General features: G+C 43.7%; 1 long non-coding RNA gene across 1 annotated transcript; it reads left to right on the forward strand.

Annotated features, from left to right (window-relative positions):
* Positions 1-6,090: 6,090 nt before the first annotated feature.
* Positions 6,091-12,457, forward strand: LOC142664123 (uncharacterized). The gene is made up of 3 exons (XR_012851205.1): positions 6,091-6,601; positions 8,062-8,108; positions 9,655-12,457. It is a non-coding gene; the product is annotated as an uncharacterized LOC142664123 (long non-coding RNA).
* Positions 12,458-15,168: the final 2,711 nt, after the last annotated feature.

Raw genomic sequence — 15,168 nt, forward strand, 5'->3', positions numbered from 1 at the left:
TGCTGCTATACTTTATAATGACAGCACGGCTCGCAAAAGCAGCCGGCTGCCCGTGCCCGCCCGTGCTCGTAATTACGAGTCGTAATTACGAGCACGGTCGTGTGCATGAAGCCTAAGGCCCCATGCACACGACAGCAAAAAACCTCAGTTTTTGCGGTCCGCAATTGCGGTCCGCAAAAACGGAGCCATTCACTTTCATTGAACACTGACACCTTTCCGTAGCACTACGGAAGGGTGTCAGTGCCGTGGAAATGTTCCGGGAATTATGGAACATGTCCGTTCTTTCGCATTTTGCGGGCCGTGCTCCCATACTTTGTATGGGAGCACAGCCCGAAAATGCGGCTGTAAGTCAGCGGCCGGCCGTGCCAGCAATCGCGGGCCTTGATTGCGGGCACGGTCGTGTGCATGGGGCCTAAGGCCGAAATTCACCCGCAAATTGCGATTGAATTGCGGACCCATTCATTTATATGGGCTCATGTACACGACTGTGGTTTCAACAGTCCGTGCATTGGCCGGGAGCCCGGACCGCAAAAAGATAGGACATGTCATAATACGGGCCACATTTGCGGTCCGTGCTCATTGAAATCAATGTGTGCGTAGTCCGTGATTTGAGGACGGCCTGCGGATGACACTCCGCGGCCGTCCGTGCTGCAATCACAGGCCGTGCACACGGCTACGGTCATGTGCATGAGGCCTAAGAAGGATCAGACCAGGATCAGAGCAAGAACCGGATCCCCGAAATAATCAAGGAGCAGCAGGAATAGGGAGCTGGACACAGAAGGCTTAACAATACACCAGAATCCACATAGCCTCAAGGCATGCCTTATACCCCCCAAGGAGATTCCTGAGAATTTAAAGGGGTTCTCCGGGCATTTAATATTAATGCCCTATCCTTAGGATAGGCTATCAATATCAGATCGGTGGGGGTCCGACTCCCTCAACAGCTCACTGAAGGACCTCTTCAGTGTTTACCAGGCACGGTGCCGTAGACATCCGTAGCGGCCCTGCCCGGGATTCCAGCTCAGTCCCATTCACTTGACTGGAACTGCAATCCCAGGCACAGCCACTACAGAAGTGTAGGGCGCTGTGCCTGTAAACTGGAAAAATCCTGTGGCCCCATCAATCAGCTGATCGGCGGAGGTGCAGGTAGTTGGACCCCCACCGATCTTATCCTAAGGATAGGCCATCAATATAAAATGCCTGGAGAACCTCTTTAGGGAGGTTTACTGATCGCATGTAAGTAAAGCTTAATCGCTGTGTAATGGAAAGATTTGCAACTTTCTAATAAACTTGGTGTTTTTATTACTCAACATTAGCACGATTTCTACTTGCTGTCTGTAAATGGAAACAGCGATAAACTAAAAAAAAAAATAAATTTACAAAAGTAATACTTCGCATAGGGAGGTTCTGCTAAAATTGTATCCAGCCTTTAAATCTGTCCTGCAGCCAATTGTACTTGCAAGAGTCCCAGGCAGTGAGGAGTCCCACATCACGTATCTTGCACAGGTTTCTAACCAATTACATGATAAGTTGAAATCTCCAACTTTATTTGATAGTGGCAATGGGCTTTGGCTTTTTGCCCCATGGGGAACAATTAAAGTTGTGTCATAACTGTGATTTTCCCTGCAGTTGCTCCTCAGTATAGCTCAGTCCCTATACGCACGCACTTCACGTCCTAGCGTCATCCAGCATGGAAGCTAAAACCTGCCGCTGACTTATTACATCATAATACATAAAATATACTGAAAAGCAATAAAGCGAGTAAGTAATCCAAAATGTAACAACAGTCCATTCATGATGTCTTGTTATTCTCAAACAGGTTTGTTTAGATGGGAAGCTGAAAATAAGAATACCTGGAAGTCGGCATAGAAATTGGTTTATTTTTAACAGGTAAGATGGCACCTGGCTGCCTGTGACAACACGCTCTTTACACAATTACACACCTCCCCATGTAAAAACCTGATGGGAACTGCAATCCCAGTTATAGCCACTACAGACGTGTACGGCGCTGTGCCTGAAAACTGGAAAAATTCTAACTCTTTCAGCACCCTCGACAGTGAATGCCGAACACAATATCGCAAAACCTGTAGAAAAAAAAGAAAAAGTTCGTACTTACCGAGAACTTCCCGGCCGTTGCCTTGGTGACGCGTCCTTGGTGACGCGCCTCTCTTGACATCGGGCCCCACCTCCCTGGATGACGCGCCAGTCCATGTGACCGCTGCAGCCTGTGCTTGGCCTGTGATTGGCTGGAGCTGTCACTTGGACTTAATTGTCATCCCGGGAGGTCAGACTGGAGGAAGAAGCCGGGAGTTAGCGGTAAGTCAGAACTTCGTTTTTTTTTCTACAGGTTCATGTATTTTGGGATCGGAAGTCACGGTCCATGGTGCTGAAACAGTTTAACTCTTTCAGCACCATGGACAGTGACTATCTCCTGACGTCGCGTACCGATAATTTTTTTGCCGGGATCGCCCAAATCGAGTTTGGCCAAACCCGGTGAAGTTCGGTACGCTTGTCCGGCTTCGCTCATCGCAAAGACACTCCGTTTGGATGTTCGGAAACAGAAAAGCACGTGGTGCTTTTCAGTTTTCATTCATCCTTTTCACTGCTGTTGCGCGAATCACGCTCGTCCCACGGAAGTGCTTCCGTGTGGTGCGCGTGATTTTCACGCACCCATTGACTTCAATGGGTGCGTGATGCGCGAAATGCGCAGAGTTATTGAACCTGTCGCGCTTTTTGCGCAGCAGACAAACGCTGCGCAAAAAGCACGGACTGTCTGTACTGCCCCATAGACTTGTATTGGTCCATGCGTGCCGCGTGAAAACCACGCGGCCCGCACGGACCGAATACACGCTCGTGTGAATCCCCCCTAAGAGCTGCAAAAATCCCAATGTTTAGTCTGTAATACTTGTTCCATTTCTCACTGACATATTGGGGGTTGATAGAGACCAGCATAACACTACCAGCTGTGGAGGAGATCACTCCCTGGCGGGGCACCGGCAAAATATCACCACTCATCATTGTCACGAAGCTTCAGCAATCTGCAACCTGCATTCTGCGGCCCAACGTCATCGCTGCAGTGAATCAGAATGTTTAACATTTGTGGATTTTGCACATTATAATCATATTACATATCTTTCTTAAAGAGGACCTGTCACTTCTCTTCATGTCTGTTTTCATAAACACTTGTATTCCCCATGAAATAACAATTCTGTTGCACCTTTTCTTAGAACTCTGCATTGTACCATTCCTCTGTTATTCCTCCTACAAATTGATGAATAAATTGACACCTGGGTGTTCTCAGTTGGGGGCGTGTCCCTACACAGCCTCACTCTGACAGCCCTGATTGGACAGTGTCAGTCTGTGTAGAGACACACCCCCAACTGGTAACAGTCAATTCCCAATTTATTCATCAATTTGTAGGAGGAATAACAGAGGAATGGTACAATGCAGAGTTCTAAGAAAAGGTGCAACAGAATTGTTATTTCATTGGGAATACAAGTATTTACTAAGACAGACCTGTCAGCAGAGGTGACAGGTCCTCTTTAAAGGATTACTGCCATTAGAGTATCCTATTGTAATTATTCATTGGGGAGTCCTCTGGACTGCACCCCAAAAACTAGTGCGACCTGATAATAGCACATAAAACAATTATCTATGATAAAGACTAGTATTATAGTTGCTACCAGGGGCGTAGCTATAGGGGGTGCAAAGGTAGCCGTCACACCCGGGGTCTGGAGCGTGAGTGGGCCCAAAAGCCCCTCAGCCGCACCAGTATTATAAATGATATATGGTGGGTGGGGGTCCTGTTATAGATTTTGCATTGGGGCCCCGGAGTTTCAAGTTACGCCTCTGGTTGTGAATCAAAGGCTTGAACAATCCCTGTGTAGGAAGAGCTCCGCGCTCTAGTTACGTATTTAGAGTTCTGCCTACAGCAACGCAGCTCAGCTACGATACTGATCCCTGCGCTTGCTCCACTCTCGCCATCAAGTTCACTGTCAAAAGTGTAACTTAAATCCTTCACTTGTCAAAGCCAGAATGATATTTTGCCAATAGGAAGGTAGAGATGATACGGGATTAGAGATGTTTGCTCAGATGCTGATCTTTCGGCTGGAGGCTATCCTGTCCCTGGAACCATGAATGGGGATCACATGCACCTAACCCTGATCCGTCAGATGCCTGCGATGGCCCAAGGGACGGTCATTTAACTGTATTTTATTGTTAGATATTTGACTTAGACATTGACCTGTGGGATGACTTTTTCTTTTATTACTTACTATGGACTGAGGCGGAGGAGGTTTTTTTTAATGATCTTCAAAATCAGAAACTTTATTCAGCTATTTCTTACTTTTGGTTACATATTGGTTGCTACCCAGCTTTCCCAAAAAGTTTTTAAAACTTGTTTTTATTTTTATTTTTTACTGCAGCTGTTGCTTCTACAAAGAACTATTTGATCCACTCCTGGCTTTGGCTCAAATAACTGCAAAAAATTATTTTGCGAAAAATGGCACTGTCAAAAAAGGACACAAAAAACGGCCATAGACATTAGATCTTTTGTTGGCAGATCCTGCTGATTTCCGCTGGATTTACCAGCAATCTAATGTATATGGGCTCTAGCAGACCCTCAGGTTATTTATGCATAACCATCTTTTTCCCAGGGATAAGCGTCACTAGAAGTACCTGGCAGCCACTATTCTCCAATGAAATGACAAATTACATTTATTAACCCCTTGAGGACCAAACAATTTCTTTTATATTTCCCTCTTTGCATCCCAGCGCTCATAACGTTTTCATTTTTTGTCCGACGTAGTTTTATGAGACTTTGTTTTTTGCAGGACGAGTTGTACTTTATGTAGGTACCATTTTTATGTTTTGGCACATTTACATTATGGTTTAATTGATATCAATTTTTGTTTTGGCAAAACGTAGAAATACCGGTCATCATAAGTAACATTATACATTTATTGTACCGGTTGTTATGGACGTGGCGATACCAAATATGCGTATATTATTTCATGTTTTGGGACTTAAATTTTGAAAAGTTTATTAATTGTAAAAAATTAGTATTTCTGTGTATATTTTTTTACAATTTTTATATTGTTATATGTCTGGATTGCTTTTTTTTCTATATTACCCAAAGATGTGACAATTGAGGTGCAAGTACAAGAGAATACACAATGGGTTTATGACAGTAAGGCCTCATGCACACGACCGTATTTTTCATCCGTAATTATGGACCCATTCATTTCTATGGGCTACGCACACCTTTCCGTATTTTTACGGCTGGGTGTCCATGCCATAGAAATGATAGAACATGTCCTTTTTTTTGTCTGTAATTATGGCACGGACTCCCCATAGAAGTCTATTACAGACGGCTACGGATGTGCACACATACCTGTCCGTAAATACGGAAGCATTGCTATGCGACGTCAGGGGATTACCAAAGGATTCCTCCCTGGTTCCTCCCTTTCAGTAAATACGGATGCATTACGGACCATATTTACGGACACCGTTCCGTATATGCGGATGATTTACGGATCTGTATTTACAGACAGTATTTACGGATGGATGAAATCTACGGACATGTGCAAGGGGCCTAAAGCATTTGCGGGTCGTGCTCCCATATAAAGTATGGGAGCACGGCCCGTAAATGGCAAAATAACGTCCTATCTTATGCGGTACACTTCTACGGCACGGATATCTTCCCTTGAATATACGGGAAGGTGACTGTGGTCAATAGAAGTGAATGGGCCCGTAATTGCGGACCGCAATTATGGACGATTTTTACGTTCGTGTGCATGGGGCCTGACAAATAAGATACTTTGTATGGAGAAGTTGGGCAATACAATGAATTTGTGTAGGATTTTCGGAACCTAGCATGCAGAAACCATGATCATTCCCGGCCTAGACTGTGGGGCTGGTCTATTGTATTCGACCTCTTCTTTAGCCTTTTACTTATAAATTTGTACAATAGACTTAAAAAAATGAGCACGTGACGGTTTCACACCAGGTGGCTCAGGCAGCTGTGGTTTAAATGAGGTTAAAAGCGACTACATTCTCTCCGAGATCTTTTCTTCTTTGTTTCAACAAGAGTCGAGGCTTCTACGGGGGGAGGGTCCTATGTGAAAAGGGTTATTGGTTATAAATGTTCCGTAAATTTCACCGCTGATGGGGAAAGAGGCCTCCGCTGATGGCTTTGTTAACAGACTCATCGCTGGTTCCTCGAGTGAAAGATGGAGAAGTAATGAGGCAGGTAACAGGTGTGGGAGGGGAATCGTAATACAAACTCTCCCAGTCAAGGCCTAGATTCCAATCCAGTGACTGCAGCGAGCCTTGAAGATAAGCAGCGGCTGGATTTGTGCTTCACGTAGGTTCCTACTTCACGTCGTCATTGACCCAGCGCTGTATACCGTACACAAATAAAGGAGACCATTGTCAACCAAAACAAAGGAGTTTCATATGTTGGGATCGAGAAGGTCAGCGACATCGTCACAGATTTAAGAAGCCATATACAGTATGCCAATCTTATTGTTCTGGCTCATAAACACTTCGAGTCATTGATGCAAATAGAAGATGGACGTATGGGACTATACCCATCCCAGAGGTGATTATATAATAGAAAATATGTGCAGGTGGTGATGATAATTAGTGGGAGTGTTTATTTATTTACCTACCTGCATACAAAGCGTTAAAGGGGTAGTCCCACCTTAGACATTTATGGCATATCCACAGAAATGTCTGATGGACATATCTAGAGAACAGGGGTCACCCAGGTCGCTTCTTACCTGGCAAGGTGCCGGCCGGCCATCACATCCACCAGAGAGTGAATGTAGAAGTGGATGTGCTAGCTCGGCTGTTTTTGTAACTCCCATAGGAATCAATGGAGAGAGCCGCGGCCACCTCTCTATTTATTCTCCTCCTGGATGCGGCAGCCAGTCCCTCACCATGTGGGACAGGGGTCAGATGATGTTCTGGATATGGGTGCGGGTCCCAGAGCTGGAATCTATCAGACATTTATTCCATATGGTGGAAATACCCCTTAGGGTTAGGTCACATTCAGATGTGGCAGATTCATTGCGGATTATCGGTGCAGATTCTGTATGAATAAATTGTCCACTGGGTGTTACCATTGCTCTTGTCCAAGGGGCGTGTCTTTACACAGTTTCACTCTGTCAGCACTGATTGGACAGGGTCTGACTGTGTAAGGACACACCCTCAACTTGTAACACCCAGTTGTCAAATTATTCACACATTTCTAGGAGGAATAACAGAGGAATTAAATAGAGTTCTAAAAAAATATCATCCAGAATTTTTATTTTATTGGGAATATAAGTATTCGCTAAAACAGACAGGAGATATGACAGATCCCCTTTAAGTACCTGCACTAGTGTGGCTTCCATGCAACATCCATTAGACTCCATGGCATAGGCATTAACCTAGGAGGGGTGCACCATCCATGAGAGGTAAAACTTGTCCTTGGGCAGTACTCTACCCTGAGTTCAGGAGGACAGAATTTTTGCAGATAAATAGTCCATCCATGCATCTTTCCCACCTCCAATTAATTTTTGCTTCAGGTCATAAAAAGCTTGTAGCACCCAGCCACTGTAATCCAGGGTATGAATGTGCACACTGGGAGTCATTATGATCAATGAGTGTAGAAAAAAAGTCGTGTTCCTGCTGTTAAGAAGCAAAATCCCATTAGAAATGCTTTTGACTTTTTTTTTTAACCTTTTTCTGAGTGTAATAAATTCAACCATATAGACAAATTATAAATAAACCCGCCTTATACCTCAGGCAGACAGTGTATGGAGTCGCACCAGGGGCGGACACAGACAGCACAGGGCCCCTATCCACGCACGAACAGTATATGGGCCCTATAGTTTCCAACTAATTTGATGAGTATAGGGTTCTAGTTATGGACAACCTCATTCCGTGTTGTCCAAAAAATCCCACACTGGCCTACCAATCCACCAGTTCTTGTTAGCCATGAGTGAGAATTATTATTGTAGTCTCTTATGTACAATGTAATAGACCATAGAAATCATTATTATTTTTTTCTTTCAGGGTGGCAGTGCTGCACAGGTTGCACAAATGCTGTGTCCGATTCTAAGGTACATAGAGGTACATGGACTGTGAAAATGTCTCTGTATAAACCCATATTGTAGTTCGTGTGACTCTGTGCATGTACATCGATCACCGTATTTGTCTCACTTTTTTTATGATTTTTACATGGACCCATGTGATATTATATATGGGATTTGTGTTGTGTGCTTGTGTGCATGAGCCCTTAAAGGGGTATTTCCATCTAAGACATTTATGGCATTAAGATGTTTAGAGCTGGGACCCGCACCTATCTCAAGATCAGGGGTCCCGCTTGGTGAAGCGACTGCGGGCCGCCACATGCAGGCGGAAAATCAATAAAGAGTTGGCTTGCTCAGCTTTATCTGTAACTCCTATTAGAATCAATGGAGAGAGCCACGCACATGTATAGCAACCTCTCCATTGTTTATACGCCTGGATGCAGCAACCGGCAACTATTCTTGATAAAGGTTGGCATCCCAGAACTGGTACCTGTATCTTTCAGACAATTGTGGCATATCCTGTGGATATGCCATAAATATTTTAGATGGGAGTACACCTTTAAAGTGAATGTGTACCTGTGAACACCAAGCTGAATAGATACAAAATTTTGGGCTAAAATATTCCTTAATTTATCTTCATAGAGGCCTGAACTCTGATATAAATCTCCAAATCACCTGCATAGACCTAGAGTTAAAAAATATAATTCTGACTGCCTCTAGTCACCACTAGAGGGAGCTTACTGCATACTGTGTGATTATTAAAGGGGTTCTCCGAGTTATTTAAAAAATTGGCCAATGCAGCAGGGATATGCAAAAAAAAAAAAAAAAGAGCCATTACTCACCCCACAGATCCCTAGTCGTTTCAGTGTTGCCGCTCCGTTCTCCCCTACCGCTGTTTATTGATGTAGCTGCAGTGATGACGTACCCGTATACCCACTGAGACCTGTGATTGGCTGCAGCGATCATGTGGGTATACGGACACATCATCGCTGCAGCTATGTCAATAGACAGCGGCGAGGAGGAACAGAAGCGGTGGCGCAGGAACGACGGGGATCCGTGAATCTCTCCTACCCCTGGCCAATTTTTTAAATAACTCAGAAAACCCCTGAACATACAGTCTGCACTAAGCTCCCTCAGGAGTCAGGGGTGACAACCGCTCTACTGTTCTCAACTGTTCTATGAAACCCAGTGCACAGGAAACTGTAGCGTAGTATGGTATATACACCTTGTAAAACAGATTTTATGTGGAAATTTACCGCAATGCGATGAGTAGACAGGAAAAAGGATGTAGAGTGGCTGGCCAGAATATTTTATATTTATTATTGTATATACACACATTAGGTTCCATGTCTAAATGTTGTAAGAAATGAACTTCCCAGGTCATTTATTGGCTATAATTCTGCAAAAAATTGTGCTTCGTAGACTACACAAATCACGATAGTTTATTAGACTTTATCATATCAGCAACCCACTTCTCTATTTACAAATACCATCAACATCCCTGAAAATTCAGGCTTTGACTCTCACTCCTCCGTGATAGGGCTTGCCTTAAAAAACAGGATTATGTTTTCTTTAGGCAGCATAAACACTCAACGAAAAGAAGAAAATAGACCATTCAAAGCAAAAGAAGTGAAATTCTAAAGCCCTGGAGATTCCTAAGAGATAAAAAAAAAAATGAAAAGACTCTTAAAGTGAAGTTCACCGTGTGATGTTTTGATAAGGGAAAGGAGAAGAATCTGAGACAGTCAAGGTGGGAGAAGACATTGACTTGTTATTTCAAGACTTGGCTGATGATGATGATGATGAGGAGGAGGAGGAGGAGGAGATTGGTGTTAATGTAGTGGACAGCAGAAGTTTCCCATTCATGTTCTAACAAGGACTCGCTCAGTCGCGGCTCGTCTTAAGATCACAGGAGGTTAAAAGGCCCAGGTGCACCTGTATTCTAGACCAAACATATAACCCTCGAGAGGCTCAGTCACAAGACAAAAAAGGGACTGCTGACAACTCGGTCAAGGTCCTTCTGCAAATACCTTAGATGTCACGGAGTCCAGCTCCGGAAAACAACATGTCCTACAGCTCAGCCACCTGCTGGACACTCGCCGCTCTCATATCTTGACCTTTTTGCTTTGAGTTGTTTTTGCTTCACTCCGGAGAATAGAATAAGATCACACGGGAGAAGCCATCATTGTTTTCAAAACAACCCCAAATCAAAAGCTTAGAGTCATAGACACTTATCGTCCACCTGCAAGGCCTTCTGCATTGCTGCCATTCGTCTCAGAGCCCTTTTTTGATGAGGATTTGGTAGCGGGCCAGTTAGGGATTGGCATTGTGCCATCACTGGTTGCAGAGAGAAGCAATCACTTGTATGCACTCATGGCATTCATTAATTAGGTAATGGGCGCAGACACTGCCGGTATCTCTGTGCTTGACAAGTATCTGCTGGGCACAGTCATAGGGTAAGAGGATAATAGACTACAGTTGTTAAAGGAACAGTCCGGGCTAAATTGATGCACTGTGTAATGCCTAGTGCTGGGCTTCAGGGGGCGGTGCATGACAGTGGGATTCCCTCTTTAGTGTTCTTTCAATCCCTGTGTCAGGCACCGCCCCCTCGAGCCCTGCTCTGGGTGTAACACAATGGCCCACATTGACTAAAGCTGGCCATACACTAAAAGAGGTTATCCAACTTGTAAAAAAAAAATGTAAAGTCAGCTGCAAATGTTATAAAATAAAAAAAGAATCAGTACTCACCTCTCCTTTCCCCCGGCAAACTAGCAACGATGCTCCTGCGGTCCTCCCGGTGTTTGTTTACAAGCGGCTAGCTCATGAACGCTGCAGCCAATCAGTGGCCTTAGCGGTCACATGCCATACTCCTGGCATCACCGCTCAGCCATAATGCAAGGAATATGGCACATATCATCCCATTCACACCGATCACGTCATACGTGCCCAGTTTCTGCCACCGACAGGCAATAAATAATCCATCAGGACAGATTACTTTTTTGGCAGACGGTACTTCGGCCATCGTTAACGATCATTTGCTTATAATTTGAAAACGATGGTCAGGCGAAATGGTAAAAATCGTCAATTTTGGCCGACTTTCATCTTATGTGTATAGCTAGCTTTCAGGCGTTTTTTTTTTTTTTTTTTACACCAGTCTAAGCAAAGAAGAAGTTGGAGTGATTTGCGCCAAATTTATTAAAAGAAACATGCCTCTTAATAAATTTTGGGCGTTTTTAACAGTCAGACAATAAGGAATTGAAATCTATGCCTGCTAAGAGATTAGTGACAAAATTTGCGCCATTTCCTGTTGTTTCGCTTCATTCTGCGGGTCAATATGATTACAGCGATGCCAAATTTATATGGTTTTTTTAAAATCTTTTTTTACTTTTACAAAAGTAAAAACACTGTTAAAAAGAAAATATGCGTCGCCATATTCTGAGACCCAGAACTTTTTCCATTTTGGAGCTTGTATGAGATCTTGTTTTTATTGGTACTATTTCGGGGTACTTTTATTCTATTTTTTTTGGCATGCAGGTGACCAAAAAACAGCAACACTTGCATTGTCATTTTTTTACCCCCGACTGCGTTCACCTGGCTGCTTAAATAACGTGATATTTTAATTATTCTGACTTTTATGGACGCGGTGATACCAATTTTGTTTACTTTTTTTGCTTACATAATTTTTTGTGAAAAATGGAAAAAGTTATTTTCTTAATTTTTAGTTGTTTTTATCTTCAATCCTGGCTTTTGCATGTGAGCATCAGCTGTTTGAAACCCGCGCCATCTCAGGGTGGTTCATATCAGACGTAACTGTACGTCGGATGTCACCAAGGGGTTAATTAATAAGTGTGTACCAATGTATCTTTTCTTTTTTTACGTTGTTCCTGGGCTATGGATACCTATAAGTTAGTGGTTACCTAGAGTGAAAAAAGATTGCACCAAGTTTCAGGCTGCAATCTTTTTCAGACCCCCCTAGACAAACAGTTTGCAACCTGTTCCTAGTTTTAGACTTTTCTCCTATGAGCGTGTCCTCCCAGTAATTCATGCTGGATGTGAGGTCTGTATATCCAGGATGCTGCTTCCTTCAGCAGCTCTCAGATATCAGCACAGCCACATTCCTGTACTGCTTACTCTCTACACTGAAAGCCTTCACTCCGATACTTGATCTGAACACCCTGACCGCTTGGATGCTTTCCTTCCTCTCCACACTCTGATCTGCGGTATACATCCTCCACCCCTGCTGCAGCAAGAGCAAATTATGTAAGCCCTGACAGGAGCAGTGTTCTTTAGCATTTATGTCAGAACGTGCAGGACAACCAGCTATGTACAGGAGTTACACAGACCCTATGGCAGCAAAATAAAGACTATTTAGAAAGTTACTTGATTTTGCATTTATTAAGCAAATAGACAATAAGCAAAAATAATCAATGCAAAGGTGTCCATAACCTCCACCCAAAGAAAACGATAAAGAAATCTTAAGGGCTTGACTGAAGCTAAATTCAATATACTGTACAGTATGCTTTATTCAAACAGCGATCTGCCGTGATTGTCCCATAAACATCCACACTTGGATATTTGAAGAATATGACCTTTACTACTTTGAAGTTCTTTTTTTTTTCCTACCCAACTGTGCCATATAAAATAATGTCATTTAAGCAATGGGAAATAAGTTAAATTAAAAATGGAAAATTTTAGATATAAGAAAACGGCAAAAAAAAAAAAAGGATAATGAAGATATATTCCAAAGCTACATTTTACATTTACTAACTATATGGCAAATGTTGGCAGCTGCAAGACCTGATGCTTAATTTGTAGGGTCGACCCCCTGTGGATGCCTTTGCATGCCTTGCCTTTTAGGGTATGTGCACACACACAAATTACGTCCGTAATTGACGGACGTATTTCGGCCGCAAGTACCGGACCGAACACAGTGCAGGGAGCCGGGCTCCTAGCATCATACTTATGTACGATGCTAGGAGTCCCTGCCTCTCCGTGGAACTGCTGTCCCGTACTGAAAACATGATTACAGTACGGGACTGTTGTCCTGCAGAGAGGCAGGGACTCCTAGCGTCGTACATAACTATGATGCTAGGAGCCCGGCTCCCTGCACCGAGTTCGGTCCGGGACTTGCGGCCGAAATACGTCCGTCAATTACAGACGTAAATAGTGTGTGTGCACATACCCTTAGTATTTTTCCATCCTCAACTCCCTTTTGGACCAGGGAAGGTGGCGCACCATTTAAAGCATATGTAATGGCTGATATTTTACTTGGAGAAGGGGGGATTGAGAGGTTTGTTTATGCATCTACCAAAGTCCCTGTCGGCACTAATATTTTTGATGGTTAATGGTTTGAGAAATAGCACTGTAGGATAGTATCTATTGAAATGTGTATATATATATATATATATATATATATATACACACACACACACACAACATTCTGTCCATGATCTAGGTACTTTTGTAGTTCTTTAACTTACTAATAAGTGAACAGACATAAGATTGACGCTTCTAGATGTGGTCTACTGTAAAACAGGCACAAATGGATCTCTGCAAGAACATATAGAATAAAAATATTTACACAACAGCGCCCTCTGCTGCTTTCTTCAGGCTTCATCACTTGAGCTACATATGGTTCCTCATGTTTTGTTCTGCGTGCCTTTCCAGAGGGAAAAAAGTGTTTCTCAAGCGTGTACAAGTACAAGCAACACCGGTAGATAATAGAGCACTCGCACAGGCCGTACAGATGTTTTACATGGATTAGGATTTTCACGCCTCCATTTGTTTTGTTTTAACCCCCCCGATGATGTAATCTGCAGTGACATTGACCCACAGAACCTCATCACCCACAATAGAGCCTTAACAAACACGCACCAAGCCTCCAGCTTGGGACACCCCTGCTCCCCCAGTGCAGCCGCCGACAGCTGCGAGTACCAGTCCTAAATTTATAGGGAGGGTAACCCTTGTGACATCATCTGCCTTGCCCCCTTCTGTGACGTCTCTAACTTCTGTTACCTTGAACATTGTCCATTATGACATCATTAGCCCTGTGACGTCATCACATGGATTGGTGCCCAACAGGGAGCCACCAGTCTATCAACTTTTTCGCTTTAACAGCGGTGACAGTCACAAATTAGTGATATGGTCCCGCATGATGGCATGTCCATTGTGCTATTAACCCCTAGCCGACATGGGCACCCGCTGTTCCGTCGGTTAGCCACAGTAGCCGTCTGGTAGCTGTGGTCTTGGTGTTTAATTTATGACGTCACTGCTCGTTTCAAGGGCAACATCACCACATACTCGTCGACTGCGCTATTGATTCCGTCAAAACAATGGAAACCGTTCACAACGGTGACAAACGGAAACCATTAGCAAAATTTCCGTCACCATTGAGATCAATGGTGATGCAAACAGAAGCTAAGGTTTCCGTTTTCCTTTCCGTTGACAGAAACCTCCGGAACCCAGCGCTGATGTGAACAGGCCCTAACGGTAATGTACTGAAATATCAGTATATTCCTATTTTTAACATTACAGAAGGGCGCCTGCACACAGAGCAGCCGGAGAGCAGGGACACTTTGCTATGGCAACAGCCGGCGAGGCAAGTTTATGCCCTTTTTTTTTTTCTGGTGGCCCTTTTCTGCGGCAGTCAAATACATGCACCGAAATAAAAGCACTATGTGGTGCAAATATTCACCCGGATCTCCCGAGTGTTCTGGATTTGCATAGCCTGCAGACTTTTGAGTAACGTATACGCCTTATGTTTACATACCCTTAGACATCGAAAAAACCTGCTGGCAGCAGCCATCATATAGACAACGTACTGCAAAGATGAACACATCGGGGCCGAGAACTTTGGCGCATTTTAAGTGCATCAACTTTAGACCTATTTATGAAGCAAATACGTCAAATAGAACAGATATTAGTGCCTCATTAGGCCGGCTTAAAATAAGCCGACCTGCGCTAAAATTGTGCTACGTAAACTAAGCCGACCAAAAGTGTTTGGCATGATGCACCAAATTTATCAAAGTGGCGCACGCTGTATATTTAATTTGGCATCTTCTGACTGCCTGGTCTAAGGCCTTATTCAAAC

Source organism: Rhinoderma darwinii, chromosome 11 (genome assembly GCF_050947455.1).
Source record: "Rhinoderma darwinii isolate aRhiDar2 chromosome 11, aRhiDar2.hap1, whole genome shotgun sequence".
Classification (NCBI taxonomy): domain Eukaryota; kingdom Metazoa; phylum Chordata; class Amphibia; order Anura; family Rhinodermatidae; genus Rhinoderma; species Rhinoderma darwinii.